Genomic DNA, 22,855 nt, shown 5'->3' on the forward strand with positions numbered 1-22,855 from the left:
AATACAGAATTGTACACCTGAAATCTATGTAATTTTACTAACAATTGTCACCCCAATAAATTAAAAAAAAAAAGAAAAAAGTTTCTCTTGTCAAGACATCATTCCACAATGTTAATCAGAGATTATTTTTTATATTTCTCTAAACTATTCTCTCTTTGAAAATCTGCTTTGTAATCCAACCTGGCATAACTAATTTTTTTTTTACAATTTCTATACTCAAAATAGTACATTTGATAATTGTCTTAACTCTCATTTCAACAATACTGAAAGATTTCCCATTTTTAGGTCCGTTATATGTAATTTGGTGACTGCACATCAGAATTTAAATCAAATGTGATTTTACTGCAAATCTTTGAAAAGTAATATTGATTTCAGAGATTGAACCAAGCACACATAGTAAAGAAATGAGGGCAAACAAGTCAGAAGTAGTTGAATTTTTACAACTATTTTATTAATTCTGCTTGACATTTTAATCTTACTGACTTTAGCAGTCTTTCACTGGTGAATTCTTTTAATTGGCACAATGATGCTATAGAGAGATGTGAAGTTTTATGAGAATGAGAGTACAAGTAGAAAAACCAAAGTATGCCTGATATTTCTGTTGTATATCTGCCCAAATCTTGTAATTTTATTGCTTTTATTGCTGTTTGTATAATGGTGATGATACTAGTTAATTCCCAGAATACTAAGATAATAACTTAGTTTTAAGAATCTCAGTATTTTAAAACAAAAAATCCCCATGAAGGGCAAAGGCAAAGTACTTAACTAGAATGTTTACAATAATGAACTTCAAATATGGTTGCATTGCTCTTGGATGGAAATTAGATGGCTGTTCCCTTTTTAGAATCCTTTTCAAGGTACTAAGGCTATTCAGTTGGGTAGAATAGTATCTTTGACAAACGGAGCTGTGACAAATGGATATCCACAACCAAATAATAAAGTTGGTTCCCTACCTCATACCATATGTAAGAGTTAACTCAAAATGCATTTAATGGAAAAAAAAAGAAAAGAAAAACTAAGTGAAGCTATAAAATGCTTGGAAGGAAACTTAGGTATACATCTTCATGATCTTGGATTTGGCAATGGATTCTTAGATATGACTCACAGTCTAAGTAACAAAAGAATAAAAACAGATAATTTGGACTTTATCAATATTAAAAATGTTGTGTAGCAAAGACCACAACTATCAAGAAAGTGAAAAGACAATCCACAGAATGAGAGAAATATTTATAAATCATACATCTGATATTGTCTAGTATCCAGAAAAAATAAAGAACTCTTACAATGCAAGAACAGAAAGATAAACAACCCAATTAAAAAATGGACAGAGTGACGTCATAGGAATGGCGGCAGAGGGGAGCACTTTTTGAGTTCTCCGTCGGATCTTATCAGAAACGGGAAGCTTATAACCCATCAAAGGACTCTCTGCTCATCACGCAGAACAGCAAGGAGACTCGCGCAGGGATTACTTGCAGGTGGGAAAAATTGGGTGAGCAGGGGAAGAAGGAAGCGAGCGGAGTGGAGACACGCCGCACCTGCGGCGGCGGTGGGGACGCGGGTTGGAATCGCGGTCCACACCTGTGGCTGTAGAAATTCGGCCCCCACCCTCGGGTTGTGGAAATCTGCTCCGCACCTGTGCCTGTAAAAATCCAGCCCACACCCATGGCTACAGATATGCAGGAGATCCCAGGACAGAGGGGAGTGCGGAAGCCAGGAGGTGGGCGCTTTGCCCTGCGTCCCACAGCGGACCTCTCCCGCAGCGGGGGCAGCATATCCAGCATTTGAGGCAATAACTTCAGCTGATACCTCCAGTTAAGCCTCAGTCCGGACAAAGGACACAAACTCCATACCTGGGCCCCTCCCACCTCTCTTCCCATCCTACCCCCACCCTTCCAGAGACTTGAACTGGCCCCTGATCTGAGGAGCAGTGTCAGATTACAGAGGAGCCTTGGTGCTCAGGCTCTGGGAAGACTGGCGGGCGGCTCTGGCCCAGGGAGAAGGCTGAGAGGAGTGTGGTTCTTGCTGGCCTAGGAGAGAGGGGACTCCTCCATCCCCAGCCACCACCATTTCTGGCCTGCGGGTGGGGTGTGACACAGCTGGGCTGGGAAAGAGAAGACTCCTCTTTCCATCCCCAGCCCCCACCCTTTCTGGCCGGCCTAGGGCGGGGCAACCACATCCACAGCTGCAGAGAGGCAGGGGTTCCCAGGACAAAAGAGAGAACACAAAAGCCAGGTGGCGGACTCTTTATCCTGCGCCCCACAGCAGACCTCTCCCGCCATGGAGGCAGCATATCTAGCATTTGAGGCAATAACCTCAGCTGATACCTCCAGTTAAGCCTTAGTCCGGACAAAGGACACAAACTCCATACCTGGGCCCCTTCCCCCGCTCTTCCAATCCTACCCCCACCCTTCCAGAGACTTGAACTGGCCCCTGATCTGAAGAGCAGTGTCAGATTAAAGAGGAGCCTTGGCGCTCAGGCTCTGGGAAGACTGGCGGGCGGCTCTGGCCCAGGGAGGAGGCTGAGAGGAGTGTGGTTTTTGCTGGCCTAGGAGAGGGGATTCCTCCGTCCCCAGCCACCACCGTTTCTAGCCTGAGGGAAGGGTGTGACACAGCTGGGCTGGGAAAGAGAGGACCCCTCCTTCCGTCCTCAGCCCCCACCTTTTCTGGCCTGCCTAGGGCAGGGCAATTACATCAGCGGAGGCATTCCCAGGGATCAGCAGTAAGTGGCAGATGCAGCTCTCAGCTTTCAGCAGCTGAGAAATCTCCCGCCTGCCACACACACACACAGGGAAGAGATGCCCTAAGACTCAGGAGAACTGGACACAGGGCTGGTGGTGCTACGCTCAGTGCACATATGTGCAGGCAAGGGCAGAAACTGCACTGGCTTTGTAAAAACTACCGTCCAGACCCCTCAGCCCCACGCATCTAAAGCTGCAGTCCCAACGTCACTCTGGGCACCAGGTGACCGGCTCTACCTGCACAATATGCAGGGGACTCTGTGCTACAGCAGAGAACAACCTGGAGATTACTTGGTGGGCTTAAGCCACGATTGGCGCTGCTTTTTGTTCTGTTTTGATTTGTCTTTATATCTTTGACATCTTTGCCTGTGTTGAGTGGGGGTTGTCAATTATTTTTTACATGTGAATGTATTTGATTTTTTCCTTGTTGTTGTTGTTGTGCTTGGTGATTTGCTTTGTTCTGATATTGCTCTACCAGGGCCCAGCTTAAGAGGCACAAGATTCAAAATACCCAGAGGCCAACTCCAGACCAAACCAGAGTACTACCGGGTTTGACCTACAAGTGACACACCCAGAGGGGAATCTTTACAGGCACATAGAGGCTAAACCACATCTAAGTGGTCAACTCTCACGCAGCAGAACACCCTGCGGTGGGCAGAGCCAAGTATCACAACTAGTCAGCCTAGGAGTTAACCCCACCTACTCACAAGTGAAAAGCAATTAAAGATCTTCTTTAACAGGACAATATACACAACACAAGATTCACTTTTGGAGCACATGCAGGGGAGAAGAACGAAGTAGTGCAAGTAAAATATAAAGGACATTTATTACATACTAATCCAGCAAGAACTAAAAACTCCAGGGCATCTACCTAATACATCGAAGCAAACACAGAGAGTCAGCCAGAATGAGGAAACAAAGAAACATATCCCAAATAAAAGAACAGAAGAAACCTCCAGAAATGGAACTAAATGAAGCAGAGGTAACCAAACTATCAGAGACAGAGTTCAGAACACTGATGATAAGAATGTTTAAGGCTCTTAGAGAGGACATCAAGAAGGATGTAGAAATCATGATGAACAACCAGTTAAAATTAAAGAACACAATTACTGAAATAAAGAACTCACTTGAAGGAATTAACAGCAGGTTAGATGAAGCAGAGGATCGAATCAGTGACTTAGAAGACAAGTTAGCAGAGATCACCCAAACAGAACAACAGAAAGAAAAAAGAATAAAAAACAATGAAGATGGTTTAAGAGACCTATGGGATAACATCAAGCGCAACAACATGCGCATCATAGGAATACCAGAAGGTGAAGAGAAGAAACAAGGGATTGAGAACATATTTGAAGTAATAATGTCTGAAAATGTCCCTAACCTGATGAAGGAAACCAACATACAAGCCCAGGAAGTGCAGAGAGTTCCAACCAGGATAAACCCAAACAGGTCCACCCCAAGAGACATTATAGTTAAAATGGCAAAGGTTAAAGACAAAGAGAGAATCCTAAAAGCAGCAAGAGAAAGACATAGGGTTACATACAAGGGAACTCCCATAAGACTATCAAATGACTTTTCTGCAGAAACATTGAAGGCCAGGAGGGAGTGGCAGGAGATACTCAAAGTGATGGAAAACAAAGGCCTACAACCTAGGTTGCTTTATCCAGCAAGGCTATCATTTAAAGTTGACGGAGAGATAAAGAGCTTCCCAGAAAAGAATAAGCTAAAGGAATTCATTACCACCAAGCCAGCATTGCAAGAAATACTAAAAGGACTTCTGTAAATAAAAGAAAGATGAAAACAATCTAACTACAAATTTAAAAATGGCAATAACTATGTACCTATCAATAATCACTTTAAATGTAAAAGGTTTAAATGCTCCAATCAAGAGACATAGGGTGGCTGAGTGGATAAGAAAGCAAGACCCTTGTATATGCTGTATACAAGAGACTCACCTCAGATCAAAAGACACACACAGGCTGAAAGTGAAGGGTTGGAGTAAGATATTCCATGCAAATGGAAATGAGAAAAAAGCTGGAGTTGCAATACTTATTTCTGACAAAATAGACTTTAAAATGAAGAAAATATTAAAAGACAAAGATGGGCACTATATAATAATAAAGGGATCAATTCGACAAGAGGACATAACCCTAGTAAACATCTATGCACCCAACATAGGAGCACCTAAATATATAAAACAGATATTGGCTGACATAAAGACAGAGATCAACAGTAACACTATCATAGTAGGGGACTTCAACACACCTCTGACAACAAGGGACAGGTCTTCCAGACAGAAAATCAATACAGAAACAACAGCCTTAAATGACACATTGGACCACTTGGATTTAATTGATATTTTCAGAGCATTCCACCCCAATGCTGCAGAATACACGTTCTTCTCAAGCGCACATGGAACATTCTCCAAGATAGACCATATGTTAGGCCACAAAGCAAGTCTTGATAAATTTAAGAAAATTGAAATCATACCAATTGTCTTCTCTGACCAGAGTGCTATGAGATTAGAAATGAACTACAGGAAAAAAACTGGAAGACACACAAATTCATGGAGGCTGAATAATATGTTACTAAATAATGAATGGGTCACGCAGGAGATCAAGGAAGAAATCAAAAGATATCTCGAGACAAATGAAAATGAAAATACAACGACCCAAAATCTATGGGATGCCGTGAAAGCAGTCCTAAGAGGGAAGTTCATAGCACTGCAGGCCTACCTAAAGAAACAAGAAACATCACTAATCAACAGTCTATCTTCACACTTAAGGGATCTGGAAAAAGAACAACAAAATAAGCCCAAAGGGAGTACAAGGAAGGAGATAATAAAGATCAGAGCGGAAATAAATGAAATAGAAACCAGAAAAACAATACAAAAGATCAATGAATCCAAGAGTTGGTTCTTAGAGAAGATAAACAAAATTGACAAACCTTTAGCCAGACTCATTACAAAAAAGAGAGAGAGGACCCAAATTAATAAAATCAGTAATGAAAGAGGAGAAGTGACAACAGACAGCGCAGAGATACAAAAAAATTTAAGAAATTACTATGAGCAACTGTATGCCAACAAATTTGACAACCTGGAAGAAAGGGACAATTTCCTAGAGGCGTACAACCTTCCAAGGCTAACTCAAGAAGAAACAGAAAACCTGAATAGACTGATTACCACCAAGGAAATTGAATCAGTAATCAACAATCTCCCAACAAACAAAAGCCCTGGACCAGATGGCTTTACAGGTGAATTTTACAGAATGTTCAAAAAAGAATTATCACCTATTCTCCTCAAACTCTTCCAAAAAATCCAGAGGGAGGGAAGACTCCCAAACACTTTTTATGAAGCCACTATCACCCTGATCCCAAAATCAGACAAAGACACCACAAAAAAAGAAAACTACAGGCCGATATCGCTAATGAACATAGATGCAAAAATCCTCAACAAAATACTAGCGAACAGAATTCAGCAATACATTAAAAAGATCATACACCATGATCAAGTGGGATTCATCCCTGGTATGCAAGGGTGGTTCAACATCCGCAAATCAATTAATGTGATACACCACATTAACAAAATGAAAAATAAAAATCACATGATCATATCAATAGACGCAGAAAAAGCATTTGATAAAATTCAGCAGCCATTCATGATAAAAACCCTTAAGAAAGTGGGAATAGAGGGATCATATCTCAACATAATAAAGGCCATATATGATAAACCCACAGCTAACATCATACTCAATGGGGAAAAACTAAAACCATTCCCCTTAAGATCAGGAACAAGGCAAGGTTGCCCACTTTCTCCACTTCTATTCAACATAGTGCTGGAAGTTCTAGCCACAGCAATCAGACAAGAAAAAGAAATAAAAGGCATCCAAATCGGTAAGGAGGAAGTAAAACAGTCATTATATGCAGATGATATGATACTATATTTAGAGAACCCTAAAGACTCCACCAAGAAAATATTAGAGCTGATAGATGAATTTAGTAATGTAGCAGGATACAAAACTAACATTCAGAAATCAGTTGCATTTGTATGTACCAATAATAAAACATCAGAAGGAGAAATTAAAAAAGCAATTCCATTTACAATTGCTCCAAAGACTATAAAATACCTGGGAATAAATTTAACCAAAGAAGTAAAAGATCTGTACTCAGAAACTTATAAGACACTGAAGAAAGAAATGAAAGAAGATACAAATAGATGGAAACACATACCATGTTCATGGATAGGAAGAATATAGTTAAAATGTCCATACTGCCTAAGGCAATATACATATTCAACGCAATTCCTATCAAACTACCAACGACATTTTTCACAGAAATAGAACATATAATCCTAAAATTTATATGGGACAACAAAAGACCCCGGATATCCTCAGCAATCTGGAGAAATAAGAACAAAGTGGGAGGTATAACAATACCTGACATCAAATTATACTACAAGGCTACAGTAATCAAAACAGCATGGTACTGGCATAAAAACAGACCCATAGATCAATGGAACAGAATAGAGAGTCCAGAAATAAATCCATGCCTATATGGCCATTTAATCTATGACAATGGAAGCAAGAATGTATGGTGGGGTAAAGACAGTCTATTCAATAAATGGTGCTGGGAAACCTGGACAGACAGATGCAAAAAGATGAAGGTGGATCACCTCCTTTCACTACATACAAAAATAAATTCAAAATGGCTTAAAGATTTAAATGTAAGATCTGAAACCATAAAATTCCTAGAAGAAAATACAGGAAGAAACTTCACAGACATTACCCGGAGTAAGATATTTACTGATATATCCCCTCGCGCAAGGGAAGTAAGAGAAAAAATAAACATGTGGGATTACATCAAACTAAAAAGCTTTTTCACAGCAAAGGAAACCATCAATAAAACAAAAAGGGATCCTACTGAATGGGAAAAGATATTTGCCAATGATATATCTGATAAGGGGTTAATATCACAAATTTATAAAAAACTCACTCAACTCAACTCCAAAAAAACAAACAACCCAATTAAAAAATGGGCAGAGGACATGAAGAGACATTTTTCTAAAAAGGACATACAGATGGCAAACAGACATATGAAGAAATGTTCAACCTCACTAACCATCAGAGAAATGCAAATAAAAACCACAATGAGATACCACCTCACCCCAGTCAAAATGGCTATCATCAATAAATCAACAAACAACAAGTGCTGGCGTGGATGTGGAGAAAAGGGAACGCTGGTGCACTGTTGGTGGGAATGCAGATTGGTGCAGCCACTATGGAAAACAGTTTGGAGGTATCTCAAAAATCTGAAAATGGAACTACCTTATGATCCAGCAATCCCACTCCTAGGTATCTATCCGGAGAAATCCAAAACACCAATTCAAAAATCTTTATGCACTCCTATGTTTATTGCAGCACTATACACAATAGCCAAGACCTGGAAACAACCAAAGTGCCCATCGGTAGATGACTGGATTAAGAAACCGTGGTACATTTATACAATGGAGTATTACACAGCCATAAAGAAGAATGAAATCTTACCATTTATAACAACATGGATGGACCTAGAGAACATTATGTTAAATGAAATAAGTCAGACAGAGAAAGACAAATACCATATGATCTCACTTATATGCGGAATCTAAAGAAAAGAATAAGTGAATGAACTAATCAGAGACAGTTTTGGAAACATGGAGGAAAAACTGAGGGTTGCTAGAGGGGCGGGGGGGGTGGGGATAAGGGGAAGGTGAGAGGTTTAGAAAATAGTTGGTAACCACAAGATGACCACGGGGTTTTGAAAATTAATTTGGGGAACGTACAGAGGGATAGTGGATGGGGGAGGGGGGTTCACACAGTGTGAGGGATATAAATGATAAACGTCTAAGTTTTGCTTTGTCTTGTGCACCTGAAACTAATTAAAAAAAAATGGACAAAGGGCTTGAATATAAATTTCTCCAGTGAAGATATAAAAATGACCAACAAGCACTAAAAAGAATTTTAACCTCTATGTACACTAGAAAAGAACGTATAGTCTGATGTTTTAGGATGAAGTGCTCTATATATGTCAATTATGTCCATTTCATCTAATGTGTCATTTAGGGCTGCTATTTCATTATTTATTTTCTGTTTGGATGCTCTATCCATAGTTGTCAATGATGTATTTAAGTCCCCTAGTATAATTGTGTTTTGGTCAATTTCTCCCTTTAGTTCTGTTAGTAGTTGCTTGGTATATTTCGGTGTTCCCTGATTGGGGGCATAAATATTGATGACTGTTATGTCTTCTTGTTGTATAGTCCCCTTTACCATTATGAAATGTCCATCTTTGTCTCTTGTTATCTTTTTCACCCTGAAGTCAGAGAACCATATGATTTCACTGACATGTGGTATATAAACCAAAAACAACAAAAGAACAAGACAAACAAATGAGAAACAGAAACTCATAGACATAGACAATAGTTTAGTGGTTACCAGAGGGTAAGGGGGGTAGGGGGATGGTAGATGAGGGTAAAGGGGGATCAAATATATGGTGATGGAAGGAGAACTGACTCTGGGTGGTGAACACACAATGGGATTTATAGATGATGTAATACAGAATTGTACACCTGAAATCTATGTAATTTTACTAACAATTGTCACCCCAATAAATTTAAAAAAAAAAAGAAGTTTAACATAATTAGTCATTAAGAAACGCCAATCGAGTCAGATTGACACCCATTAGGATGACTATCATTAAAAAGATGAATAATAACAAACGCTGATGAGGATGTGGATAATTGAACTCATACATTCCTGGTGGGAATGTAAAATAGTTCAGCACTGAAGAAAACAGTTTGTCAGTTTCTCAAGAGGTTAAACATAGAATTATTATATCCTCCAGCAATTCTACTTCTAGATATATACTCCTCCAAAACTGTAAACAGGCATTCAAACAAACACTTGTACACAGGTATTCATAATAGTACCATTCCCAATATCCAAACTGAGGAAACAACCAAAGTGTCCATCAACAAACACATGGATAAACAAAATGAGGTTTATCCGTATAATGGAATAGTCAGTCAAAAAGGAATGAAGCACGGATACACGCTACAATGTGGATGTACCTCAAAAATGTTACGCTATGTTAAAGAAGCCAGATACAAAATGTTATATATTGTAAATGAAATTTATATGAAATATACTTCACTTATATACCTTATAACTAGGTAAATCCATAGAAACAGAAAGAATATTTCTGGATATTTCCAAGGGTTGAGGGAAGGAGGCATGGTAAGTGATTTCTAGTAGGTTCAGGTTGTCTTTGGAGGTGATGAAACGTTTTGGAATATTTTGAAACTACATAGAGGTGATGGTTACACCACATTCTAAATATACTAATGCCATGAATTTTGAATCTACTAATGCCGTTTTGAAATGTTAATTTTGTTATGTACATTTCACCTCAATAAAAATATATTTAAAAATCATGATGACTAAAGTTAATAATAATTTGTTGCATATTTGAAAGTTGCTAAGAGAGTAGATCTTAAAAGTTCTCATCACAAGAAAAACATATTTGTTAACTATGCATGGTGACGGAGGTTAACTAAAGTTACCGTGGTGATCATTTGCAATATATACAAATATTGTGTCATTATGTTGTACACCTGAATGAATATAACGTTATACGTTAATTATACCTCAATAAAAAATCTACATCTAAATATTAATTAATGATTAAGCTAAAACTAAACAAGGAAGGGTAAAAATTGCTGACTAAGCCTAACTCATGATAACACAATAATGATATCAAAGAATTTGACTCCGCCTTGTGCACATTTGAGTAGTAGTTTTACCACATCCTCAGTCCATTCCCAATTGTAGTTAATTGTTGGACGAACAAACAAACAAAAACAAACACCCCATAGAAGACCCTAATAGTCATTAGATGTAGAAACAAAACAAAATAGTATCAATGACATTTAGGTTATTCACCTGAAAGAATTAAAAAAAAAAAAGATTACATTTTTAATGTGTGTATTTAGAGATTCTCTGAATCTACCATGATCCAAGAGCTATGCTTCTAGACTCCTTGGTGTAATTTCAGTATTTAGTTCAAAGGGGTCATTTATTTATCATGGGAATATTCGTCAGGTGTTTTAAATCTTTATAACCTAAGTTTCATTAGTTAAACTCATTAAAAAGAAAAAAGTGTTACAGGTTGGGAAGCAACAAAAGCAAGAGAGTTCAGAAAACAAATAAGAGGAGAATAACAATCAACACAACAGCAATCCCAAGATATTAAGTAAAAATTCATTTTTTTCTGCATCTGGAAAATATTAACAGACCTATTATTTTCTTCCTTTAAATAGTAATATGAATTCTAATGTCAAGCAAGAATATTCCAATTCAGGTACCTAATGATTGTTCGCATAGTGAAGAGGTATGTTTTGGAGTCAAGATTTGAGTACTGATGTCCTATTGTCACGCAGGGTCTCAGCTCCTGTTCCCCTCACAAGAACACAGGACATGGTGAAGCCAAAAAGGAACACCCACGGAGCCATATACAGGGGAGTCACACCACTATAGTCTCGCTGGCGGCTGGGTTGGAGACACAGGAAGAAGGAGTCACAGGATCCGCAACCTGCTGTCCGCTTCTCTGCCAACCAACCTCACTTGCTAACTGCAATCCACCATGTTAACTGCAGTCTGCACTTGCCAGCCACCATTCGCTGCTAGCGTAGACATGTCAGTTATATTAGTGGCCAACTAGCCACAGCTGATGGCCATCTGATCACAGCTGATGACCATTTACTACCCGAGCCAGCACCTTTCCAAGTGAGGTCGAGAGCCTGGAAACTGCATTCCTGGCTCTGTCCCCACACCTATGAAATAGTTTGTGACATTTTGTATAACTTACTTTACTCTTTTCTTTGTTATACATTCTAATAATGCATAATCAGTTAAGATTAGAGAAATATATGTGCAAAATCTGATATATTGTAGGTGTTTAGTAAATTACAGCTATTATCATTAACGATAATTGCAAGATGTCTAGAAAACATATTAAAATTACAAATAATGCAAATATCAGTCACCTGTTTATTACTTTAAGAATTTAGACCATTTCCCTGTAAACGGGGGGATGAACACATTTATGAGCTATGATTTTTTTCCACCCTCAGCAGGGCTTTTTTTTTTTTTTTTTTTTCCCCTATACACTTAGTTCTAAGGCTCACTTAGCTATTTTGGCTTTAAAATAATTTCTCATGTTTTACCTACCGAAAAGGTACATGCTGCATTGTGGGAGTTAAACACTAGCATTTCAGAGCACCAGCCACTAATTTGCTTTGATGCTATTCTTTAATTTATGTTTACAATGGGTGGCTGAGTGATGAATGCCCTACACATATCGTTTCTTTATTCAGAGAACTTAGCACCCAGATATTTAGAAATGCTATATGGCAAAATATTTCTGCTTAGCCCATTGAAGCATCTGAGCCTATGTTTACCTTAAGCCTAATTCTAGTGCTCGTTTCGGCAGCACATATACTAAAATTGGAACAATTCAGAGAAGATTAGCATGGGCCCTGAGGAAGGATGATACACAAATTCGTGAAGCGTTCCACAATCAGCCTAATTCTACATCTTTATTATTGATATTTTTGATGCCAATCTGTCAGTATTCAAATATGAAATAACAAATGATTTTTCCCTGAAGCCCAGTGATCTAGTGTAATACATGTTGTATCATTATTCTTCCAAGAGAAAAATTTAAAAGGTATATCCGATAGTACGGTCTTTGAATGATAGTAGGGTGTCTCTTCTTCTGATAACTATGAAAGATTAAGTGTATTGTCTGGTTGCCATTTCTAATTAGAATAAACAATTTAGAGAATTGACAGAGCCAGTGACTTTTCACTAACTCTCTAAATTGCTTTGTGACGTTAACAATTTAAATTGTCATATTTTCACAAGCTCTTCCTGGTTTTTGTTTTGTTTTTACTGAGATTTTATTCCCCTATTATTTGGTCATTTTATTTTAAATAGAATTGAAATCATTACCTGTTCTCTCACCATGTCATAGCTTTAGTTACATACAAAGTATGAGTTCACCAGCATTTTTCTTCTGAATTCATTTCTGTGAGTTTTAAAAATATTCTGTATGAAACCATACCCAACACTGGTGCCCTTGATGGTCTGTATAAATTGCCAATTTCCCAGATGTAGTTTCAAAAAGTAATGAAAATTACTTTTAATATTCAGTACATTATACTTGTCTGCATTGGACAGCATCTCTTTTTACATTGTTTATGTAACAAATTAAACAATACTATTTTAAATTCCAATGGTAGCCTAATTCTGAAGTAGAATGTTTAGAACATATGTATTTAACTGATTTACTTGTTTGTTGTAACTCTAGTGAATATTGCTCAAAAACCGACATTTAATAATGATGCAAATTGAATGAATTTCTCTATCTTGTAATCAAGGCCATCTATAAAATAATTTTTGTGCTTCATTTCATACTATTTTTCAATAATGCCACCCTATCCTCCAGCTACGTTTATATAGTTACTAATGTCTCTAATATGTTCATCCTTTCCCAACTTTTTAATTTCCTTTTCTCAGAAACTGGCCTAGGTACTAGAAACACATCACTGAATGTGGACGAGTCACAGCTCTTGAGGAGTTCAGAGTCTAGAATTAGTAATGTGGGCCCAGGCACCTGGCTGTCTGACTTCAAATCCCACCACATAACTGACTGTGAAGACCTCAATGATCTAGTTTCCTCGTCTGGAAAATGGGAAGAGCAGCACATCTGCTCCTAAGAGGTTTGCGCAGACGGAATTAATTCAAGTAACACAAACAAAAAGGTATCGTGCACATACTCACTGCCATACCTGTTTGTTAAATAAATATTTTAAAAGTGACACTAACAAATCCACAAGTTACTTTAACACAATGTATTGAGTGTTATAATTAAGCATGAAATTCCATTAGAAAATGCATACTTTACACAGACTGGTGGAGATTATGGGATATGTCTTTCTGGAGGACCTAACGTAAATGTGGGGAAATGATGGTCTGATGAAGATGGGAGGAAATGCATTTCAAACGTAGGGAGCAAAATAAGCAACGTAGTCTGTAACAGCAAGTACCAGATGCTTTCCATTATACGAGTGCACTCTGTAAAGCAGATACATTCGTTCTATTTCAAACCTCCTTGAGAGATAAGCCTTGGGCTAAAGGCTCTGCAGTACACATAAGAGACACTCATCGTCTCATGCATTAATTCTACGATAGTTTCCTCAACTTCTCTCAAACACACTTCTGAATCACATTGCAATCTACTTCACGTAGAGATCCCTGGATAACCTATTACACACATAATCCCTCAAAAGAACAGGAGGCTGAAGAACCATAGTTGTGGGTTGTTGCCAATGGAATTGAGGACACTTCCTGTTCTAGCACTAATCACACTTTCACACCTCATGGCCTCTGTACGCTTCATTCAGCCTCCTCTGTGCTTCTATCTAATTCATGTCTATTTGCCTACACACATGAAACAAACATAATTTTTCTAACTATAACATATTTTTTTTATAGCATTCCTTAAATTTGGAGGTTTAAAAAAAATGCAGTAGGAAACAGGGAAAGCACCAGAAAACAGAAAGGAAAATACTCGTGAAAGAAAGAGATTCTGTTACTGAATACTGATTAGCTCTCAGGACCTTATCTTTGAGGACTCACTGCCGTGAAGGTCTTGTCCTTGTATCTGGACTTCTGCATTAGCTTCCCAATTGTTCTCCATCCCTGCCCTCTTAGAATATAATCTCCACAACCACTACAGTGACACTTTTTAATGAAAATCAGATCCAATCCCATCACTCATCAGAACCTTTAATGGCCTCTATCACATTCAGAACACTATGCAACTGGCCCTACTTTTCCAAATGCATCTTCTACCGCTAGAGCTGCAGCAGCTTCTGTCCATGCTGCTTCTCAAACATGCCAGAGGATTTCTGTTCAATAACTTTGCATTCACAATTGCCTCTACCAAAAATACTTGGCATGAAATTAGAGACGTAATTCCGAATTCTGTTATCTAATCCGAGAACTACTTGGTAAGGTTCTGCTCAGCTCCTCTCTGCTTGGCATTATATAATTTTCATATTTCATTCTCTATTAATGTCTATAAATTCCTTGTTTGCAGGATTATTGAGAACGCTGTAAATGTTAAACGTAAAATACTCAGTAAACTGCCTGGCCCAAACTAGTAAAGAACATATATTATTATTGCTGTTCTAATGAGATTCATGAGATTTCTGAACAAGAAAACGAGTTTTTCCTCCTGAGCTAATGAAACTCTTATTAAGAGTCCAGAACCAATTTTCCTATTTAGATTGCCTAGGCTACTTCAGAAACCAGATAGGTTTAGAACTATCCCAGAGAAAGTGAAGCTAGGAATCCAAGAGGGCTAAAACTAACATGTGGAGGTGCTCAAGGGCCGAGGTATTAGCATAGCTGAGGGAATCTGAGTATGGAGACTGGGCTTAAGGGCTGTCTGTATTGCTTGCCCTGGAATTCCTCTAGCTGACTATAACAAAACCTCCTCAAAAAAAAAGAAAAAAAAGAGATAGGAGCATTCCCTTCAGGATGTGTAAATTCTACTCTTCAAAGTGCCCTACGGGTTTTATTTTATTTTTTGGAAATAAAACAGACCATAATGCAACATATTTCTTAAAAGAGTATGAAAGAAGTCATAGTGTTGCCTTAGAAAGGACCGATGGATTGAAAACACATTACAAGGTAATACAATCCGATCACAGCTTTACTTATCTATTTGGAAAGTATCTGTTAAAGCTGTTTATGGAGACCACAAGGAAGAAATAATTTTCATGCTCCTTTTAGTTTGCTATAAATTCAGAAACAATTTTGCTTGAACAGCTGATCTATGAATTAATAATGAGAGACTATAATTTTTTTTCACTAAAGTATGTCAAGTACTTCCTTTGTGTTTAAAAATTGATGGGCCTCAAAATTCCATTTCTTTATATGAAACAGATTTCGAAGGCATATGGGGCAATCACTACTTCCCTCATATTGAGAGTTCTTTCCAAGATCACTTCTTGGCTGGCAATAAATAAACAAAAAAACAAACAAACAAACCAGTTGAGCTTTGAGTTCAATATGAAATAAAATATTATAATCTTTTCTTAAGGACATCCTGAAACTATTCTCCTGAAAAATCATGGGAAGAGTAAATTTTAGAAAAGCGTATCATAATTTATCTCAGAAATGCTGGCTATCTAAAGAAACAATTAACTTAATCTTACATAATGTAAATGATCCTTACGATTGTTTTAATTAACTCTATATGCCTGAATTTTTATTTTGACTGGTTTAGAAGTCGGATAATTTTATTATATTTTTCATTCAGTGTGAGCTTGAAATTATTAAGACAAAGACACTAGTGAGCATTCTGCCATTGAGATAATTGGACATATATAGTCCATGATGAAAATACCCTCTTTTCCAGACATGACATCTCTAGTCTTGAACATGGAAACATCAGCAGATGAACCAAAGTCAACTTGAAGGTGACCTGAGGCAGTGGACAGGGATTGACCTTTTCAAGTATTTTATATTGCTCATCATCAGAGGGCAGGAAGGAGAAGGAATAAAGCTTTGCAGAGGTTAAAAAATTGCCCACATTCTCCATGTAGTAAGCACAATTCTTGTAGTAGTTGTAATATAATTATTTTGTCATTGGATGTAGAATGTCAACTTACTCAAAACATTTATTTACTATTTACTGGTAACATAGGGCATGACAGTGAATGATATAATGTGCTGAAGGCAAGTGGTCCACCCTTTTTAGGTTTAATTTTTGGGGAGCAAGGAGAAATTTCCTAAATAGTGTCTGTAGAAGACTTATATTTTATTTTACTTAAACAAAAGTTTATTCCTCCTCTTTCCTCCTTCTGAAAATTATAATAAATACTAATATATATAGATACATATAGTTTTATATTATTTTCTCATTCTATCTTTTTATTCATTTTTTCCTATATATAGGGAATCTTGCTTCTTTCCCATTTTTCTGCAGGACTCAGTATGCTGATAAGATTTTGTAAATGTGCGGTGTTTAAGCATCAAATTTGGAAGTTAAGTTAGAAAGTGGTAGAACACTACTTTGGATCTTTGCAGATACATGCTCCCAAATGAGCTTCAGTTTTAAGAAAGTTAAAAATACAAAAGGTTGTATGATATTAGAAGTTTGTTTTAGAGGCAGACATGAAAGTTAGAGGGAAACTAACTAGGAAAGAAAATTTTTGTATCATTAAATGTTGCTATTCTGGTTATGGTGTACATTTTCCATTGTTAGATGTTAGTTATATCAAAGTATGTCAAATATAAATATACAAAGACTCTGGGTTGCGTCTGCTGCTGGATGAACGTCAACAGAACAGGTTGAGCCTAGAATTTATTTGTAATTAAGGACATACTTGGCAATGTGGTAAATTGAACTGTATTATAGGTATCATAGATCTTTGAGTGCTTATATATTGCATTTTAATAGCTATCCATTGCCTAGGAAGTTCCTGTTCCAAAAAACATTTGCCTCCATTGAGAGAATGATTAACACTTGGTAGTTCTTATATAATATCAAAAGACATTACAGAGAAGCACAGCTTAGAGCCAGATGTTCTGGTCTGAGACAATCCTAAAACCATAGAGTTTGCTTTGGAGCTGAAGGGATTTTGGAGGGGATCTGGTTCAATCCCTTCATTTTACAAATGAAAATCTTGAAGCCCAGTGAGATTAAAAGATACACCTGAAATCACACAGCTCACTTATTCAAGAGCCTGGCGTAGATCTTATGTTTCTAAATTCTATTCTATTCCTCTCTCCGGAGTGAGATGGTCATGAGTAGAACTTGAAAGTACTGTAGGAAATTTTTATTTTTAAATTGGTACATAGAGAAAAAGAAAAGTTAACTATTTAGGGATTTAATCTACACTTTCTTCACTATATGCAGAGATTTTTTTTCCCCTAAAATTGATGAATTATATATGATAATTCTTTTCAAATAACATTTGTTTAACAACCATTATCTGTTAGATTCTGCCCTGAGAGAACTGTTTAACAAATTTTAAATAGCTTACCTGGAGAATATGACTATCTAGAGAGTACAAAGATAAACAAAATCCTCTGATATAAAATGCAATATGATAAATGCTGCAATCGCTGCAATCATAACCAGCTTTGAAAATATAGGAAATAGAATAATATAGATACATATAGGGGATAGTATCTGAAAAATCTTTAAACTAACTGACAGAATTTGATGTAGGTTTTAAACAAAAGACAGACTCTCTTGTAGGCAGACATGAAGGAACATGGGGATTTTTAGCACAGGTATTACCGAATTCACTTCTACTGCATGCATGCCCCTTTCTCTTTCCAAGCTTGAGGGCTTAGACTCTGTTAGATCACAATAAGTAAGAAGAGTTAAAAGTGATACAATTGAGGTGGAGGATTATACATTTCTAATGGGGATGCTTTTGGTTTTTTTCCTCATGTAGGTGGAGGTTCAGTGGTCTTTAAATGACAATATGGGCAAAAATGGTGAAGGCAAACAACTCCCTCTCTCCCAAGGCTGTTTAGAATGAGAATGCCAGGCATGTGTACAAAAGAAACCTTCAATAAGGAGAATGAAGTTTGATTAATGGCAAAGAGGGTGAACAAAATGCTGATAAAAAATATCTGTAGATGTAAGGAAATTTAACTCAAATAGCTGCCCATAAAAGTGAGATACTGTTGAGGTCTCTCAAGTCATTTTGTGCCTATGAGCCCATCTGGCCAAGACGTTTTTCAAATTTATCTTTAAGTGGGCCATTGATGGTGAAAATGAATATCCCATTCAACAAAAGCATTTTATCTGAAATCTTTCATATGTTGTCTTTCAATTTCCCCTTTTATCGCTTCCTGTTGATTAAAAAAAATAATAGTAAGCTGCTCAATTATCATCTTATATGGCTACAGAATGGTATGAACACCAAGGATCATTTTCTACTTCTCTATCTCATAAATCTAAATGAACAAAATACAATTGAACTGAAGTATATCATTACTGAACAAGGATTCAAAAGTAAAATTAAATTGATGAATCTAATACAATGAATTAATGACTGTAATCAGATGCTTGAAATTTTTTTGCAGAATATTTCATTATCTTATATGGAATGACATGTTGAAAGAGACAAGCAATCTACTCTGATATAATAGATCAGAAACAAAAATCAATTTTATAGCCATTCCTTTCTCACATATTTGAAATGGAAGTATATACTGCATGCTTTCTAAATCTTATGCCAATAGTTTTTGATAGTGAGGACAAATATTGCTGACCACTGATTTTAATACACTGGCACCTATGAAGAAGGTTCTTAGGTAATGATAAAAATAAGGAGTAAACAAGGTTTGTTTTTTATTTTGTACTGGAAATAATTTAAGCATTGAAAACACTAGACATACCACTACACACTTATTATAAGGCATATTATAATCAGTATTAGTTCATTGATTCAATGACCTATAGTATGATATGCTATTATTTGCACATTAACAATGGAGATTCTCATAAGATTTCATGTAAAACAAATTTCAGAAATATGTCTGATCAAATAATAGTTTCAACAACTCTTCACAAAACACAAACAGGCAAGGGGTTACTAAGTAAACCAAGCCAAGGTAAATTTTAAATGGAGGTAAGTATGTGTACATGTGTTGGAGGAGTGGGTGAGGAAAGTGTTTAGGAACACTCCAACCCAGCACTCCAACCACACTAGGTCGGTTTGTATCCCAGCTTCACAATTTAATATCCGCATGACATCGAGTAAGCCAAATTCTCTCAGAGTCTGTCTACTAATTCATGAAACGGGAATAGTATGGTTGCTATGATTAATAATAGTTTAAAACATGCCAAGGATAAAACATTGCCTTGCACAGATTAAACATTTAATAAAGATCCGTTATTTGTGATGTGCTATTAAACATACCTGACAACTGACAGGTTATAGGCAACAGCCAATCAGAATGCATGACAACGCAGTGTACACCTGCTTCATACCAGCCCCGGTTATTTCATACGCATACAAATATGTGCATATGGAAGATATATGTATGTACAGGGTGATTGGAAACTGATTGACACTTTTGAATTGGTGTTACTCAAAAATTCTTACATATGCGCGAAGTTGTAGAGATATCCTTTTGTGCACATAAGCATTGTGTCAGGTAAGTTCCCCAAATAATGGCTAAAGTGAGTTGGCTGTGAAGGAGGCATTTACTCATGCCATGGTCTAGTATATTTTCTTGTAGTGACCAAAGATAAAGTATTGCTATTTTCAGAAGCTGCAGGTCCTGACAGAAAAAGATACTGACAAACAATGCAATATCTCCTAATATTATTAGAGTCATAGAGAAGAATGCGATGACTTTGCTGGTCATCTTACAACGACAAGACAACTTTTGATTTTATTTATTTTTTTCCTTTTTAAACAGGTAAGAGAATAGCTATGACGTTCCATACGACGTATTAAAAACGAACATGTCACCATTGAGCAGGTAAGGGATTCACCAACATACAGATCTTTGTTCCATTCTTGTTTGTTTGCTGCTTTGTTTTGTTTTTGTTTTTGTAGAGAACACAATGAGAGTGATCACACATCTGGACTTGTTGATGAAGTGTTTATTTTATTTCTCCCTACACCTCCAGAAGGTCTCTGACAACCTCATTTTCTAACAGAAAGAGGTTCTGTCCTGTTTTCCTCATGCTGTTCTGAGTTTCCTAATATACATCTACCAGGCTGGTGATTAGTTCATTCTGTTCAAAACACTGATCTGCTTCTGGACCTGCTAGAGATCACGTCTCAACGACTCCTTATTTTAGAGATTTCTGTTCCTACCACATTTTCCTTTTAGCCTTGAGGAAATGAAGGTTTTTATCATGGCTGTAATTTCAACCACTAATGGTGTTTTACTTCAAAGGGTCTGAGATGAATTACATTATAGGATTGATGTTTACAAAGGCACATATTGAGCATGATAGAAATAACTATGAGTCTTTTTTTTCCATTAATTTGTTTTGAGTACATACTGATATTCTTAGTAAACTGAATAATAAATTTTGAGAGTGTTCAGACATTTAACTGCCTGGTGCTCGTTAGGTAATAAACTGGCAAGTTTATCATTTGATTACTTTGATACCGACATTAAAAAAAAAAAATCTTCAGTATTCCATTTGACAGACATTTATTTAGAGTTCTTCCGTTTCACCTTTGTTACAGAATGTTTTTTTCTCTAAATATTTCTGGCCATAGATAAGACACTCAGTAGAGCTCACCTTAGGAGTGTGTGAATACTAGTGATTGAAAAAAAAAACTATCCTTGGTTTTGAACCTCTTCCTATGTCATGTTTACTGAAGAGTATCATTTACTTTCTCTTCAGTACCAATATTAAAATTCCAAATTAAAATGAACAAATAAACAAGGCTTCCTCAGCTCTATAAATTATTTAATAAAGATACTGAATGCCAACTGCACATGATATTGTCTTTCATTGTGTTACAGTTTGATAAATTCCATTTAAAAAATAAATATACTCTTTGGAGAAATACTAGCCTTGGGGTAAGCTTATACAGCTTACCAATTATTCCTCATTGCTGTAAACTTGGTTGATACAAAATTAAAAGTGAGAAATCTAATGAAATATCCATTCCAATATACATTGCTTTGAACCAGAAAAAAATTCACTGAGTAAAGGTCTCTAGAGCATTTTCAGAATATAATGAAAGACATAAATCTCCAATCAACAATCCAGAATATTTATAATAAAACCTACCTCAGAGAGAAAAAAGATTCTCTAAACCTTAGAAGAATTATAATATTCCCAGGGTCCAAGATTTGTTTTCAATCACAAGTTTCAGTCAAATCTCAAATGAATATCAAGTTTCCCTTTGAGGAAAGACCTAGTATGTTTTCTCAGCACTTAGAGAAAATGTGGATTGGTGCAAACCATAGAGATAGATGCTCAGACTGAATCAACAAGTGGCCCTATCTTGAACTGTTATAATGTAAGGGACACAGAAAACTTCTGCAGGTTTGGTATTACTCTTGAGCTGACTCATGACCCAAATATCTTCAAACTGAGCTGTCTCCACACGGTGTTACACATATAGTTGTTAAGTGGTAATTTCCTGTCTCCATAGCACTAAGGCCATGGGGGCATTTTCAGTAAGCTGCAAACTGAGACAGCTCACTGCGTTTTTTTTTTTTTGTTGTTGTTTTTTTTCTTTTGTATAGAGTCACCATACCAGACAGATATTCAGAAAAAAAAAATTACTAAATGCATTATTTTTAAGCAAATATTTACTAATTGCTAATTAGTATAACCATTACAGGAGATACTATGGAAAAAAAAAAGTATCATCCCAAGGGGAAAAGGAAAATAACATTTGTTAATCACCTATTGTGTGCTAGAAACTGGGCAAGATTCTGCAATCAACTCAAAATAGTGTGAAGTACAAAATATGCATATTTTAGACACAAGGCAACCTAATCTTAAATTCTTTCATTTGTAAATAATAGAATATGCAGTCTGAACTTTTTTAAACCACATGGAATTTGGGGACTCATACAATTGGAAATTCTAGAACCAGCTTAATAATAGCCGAAACTTGGTCTACAATAATTTAATCATAACTTATTTTTTTTTCTTAATCTATTGGCTCTGGCATCTTCTGTCTTGGTTTCAGATCTAGGTTTCCGGTGGTATAAAAATTACTGCTGTAGGTCTAGATCATCTAGACCAGCAAACACAAAACTTCGGAGTCTCTTTTCTAAAGTCTCAGCAAGAGGCTCATTGCAACATGTGCGCTCAGAATGGGTTAAATGCCCATGTCTGAACTTATTATTGTGGCCAGAGAGAATCTGGGGACTTATTTGTCTATGCTTCTGTCAGGCACTCTGCCTCTTCAATCAGCAAGTAAAAAAATCTTATGCAAAAGATATGGACCTTAGAAAAGGGCAGGGTGAATCCTTAGCAGACAATTTTTTTAAAAACGTCCTTTC

At 36.7% G+C, this 22,855-nt stretch overlaps 1 protein-coding gene and 1 non-coding gene across 6 annotated transcripts in view; one reads left to right on the forward strand and one right to left on the reverse strand.

Moving 5' to 3' along the window:
• The window catches only part of FSTL5 (follistatin like 5), a 639,519-nt gene that overhangs the window by 17,678 nt on the left and 598,986 nt on the right, over positions 1 to 22,855 (reverse strand). The gene's annotated exons all lie outside the window — the stretch shown is intronic.
• On the forward strand, positions 12,242 to 12,348 carry LOC141573025 (U6 spliceosomal RNA). The gene has a single exon (XR_012498610.1). It is a non-coding gene; the product is annotated as a U6 spliceosomal RNA (small nuclear RNA).

Source organism: Rhinolophus sinicus, chromosome 15, assembly GCF_057876585.1.
Source record: "Rhinolophus sinicus isolate RSI-liver-muscle chromosome 15, RSI-T2T, whole genome shotgun sequence".
Lineage (NCBI taxonomy): Eukaryota > Metazoa > Chordata > Mammalia > Chiroptera > Rhinolophidae > Rhinolophus > Rhinolophus sinicus.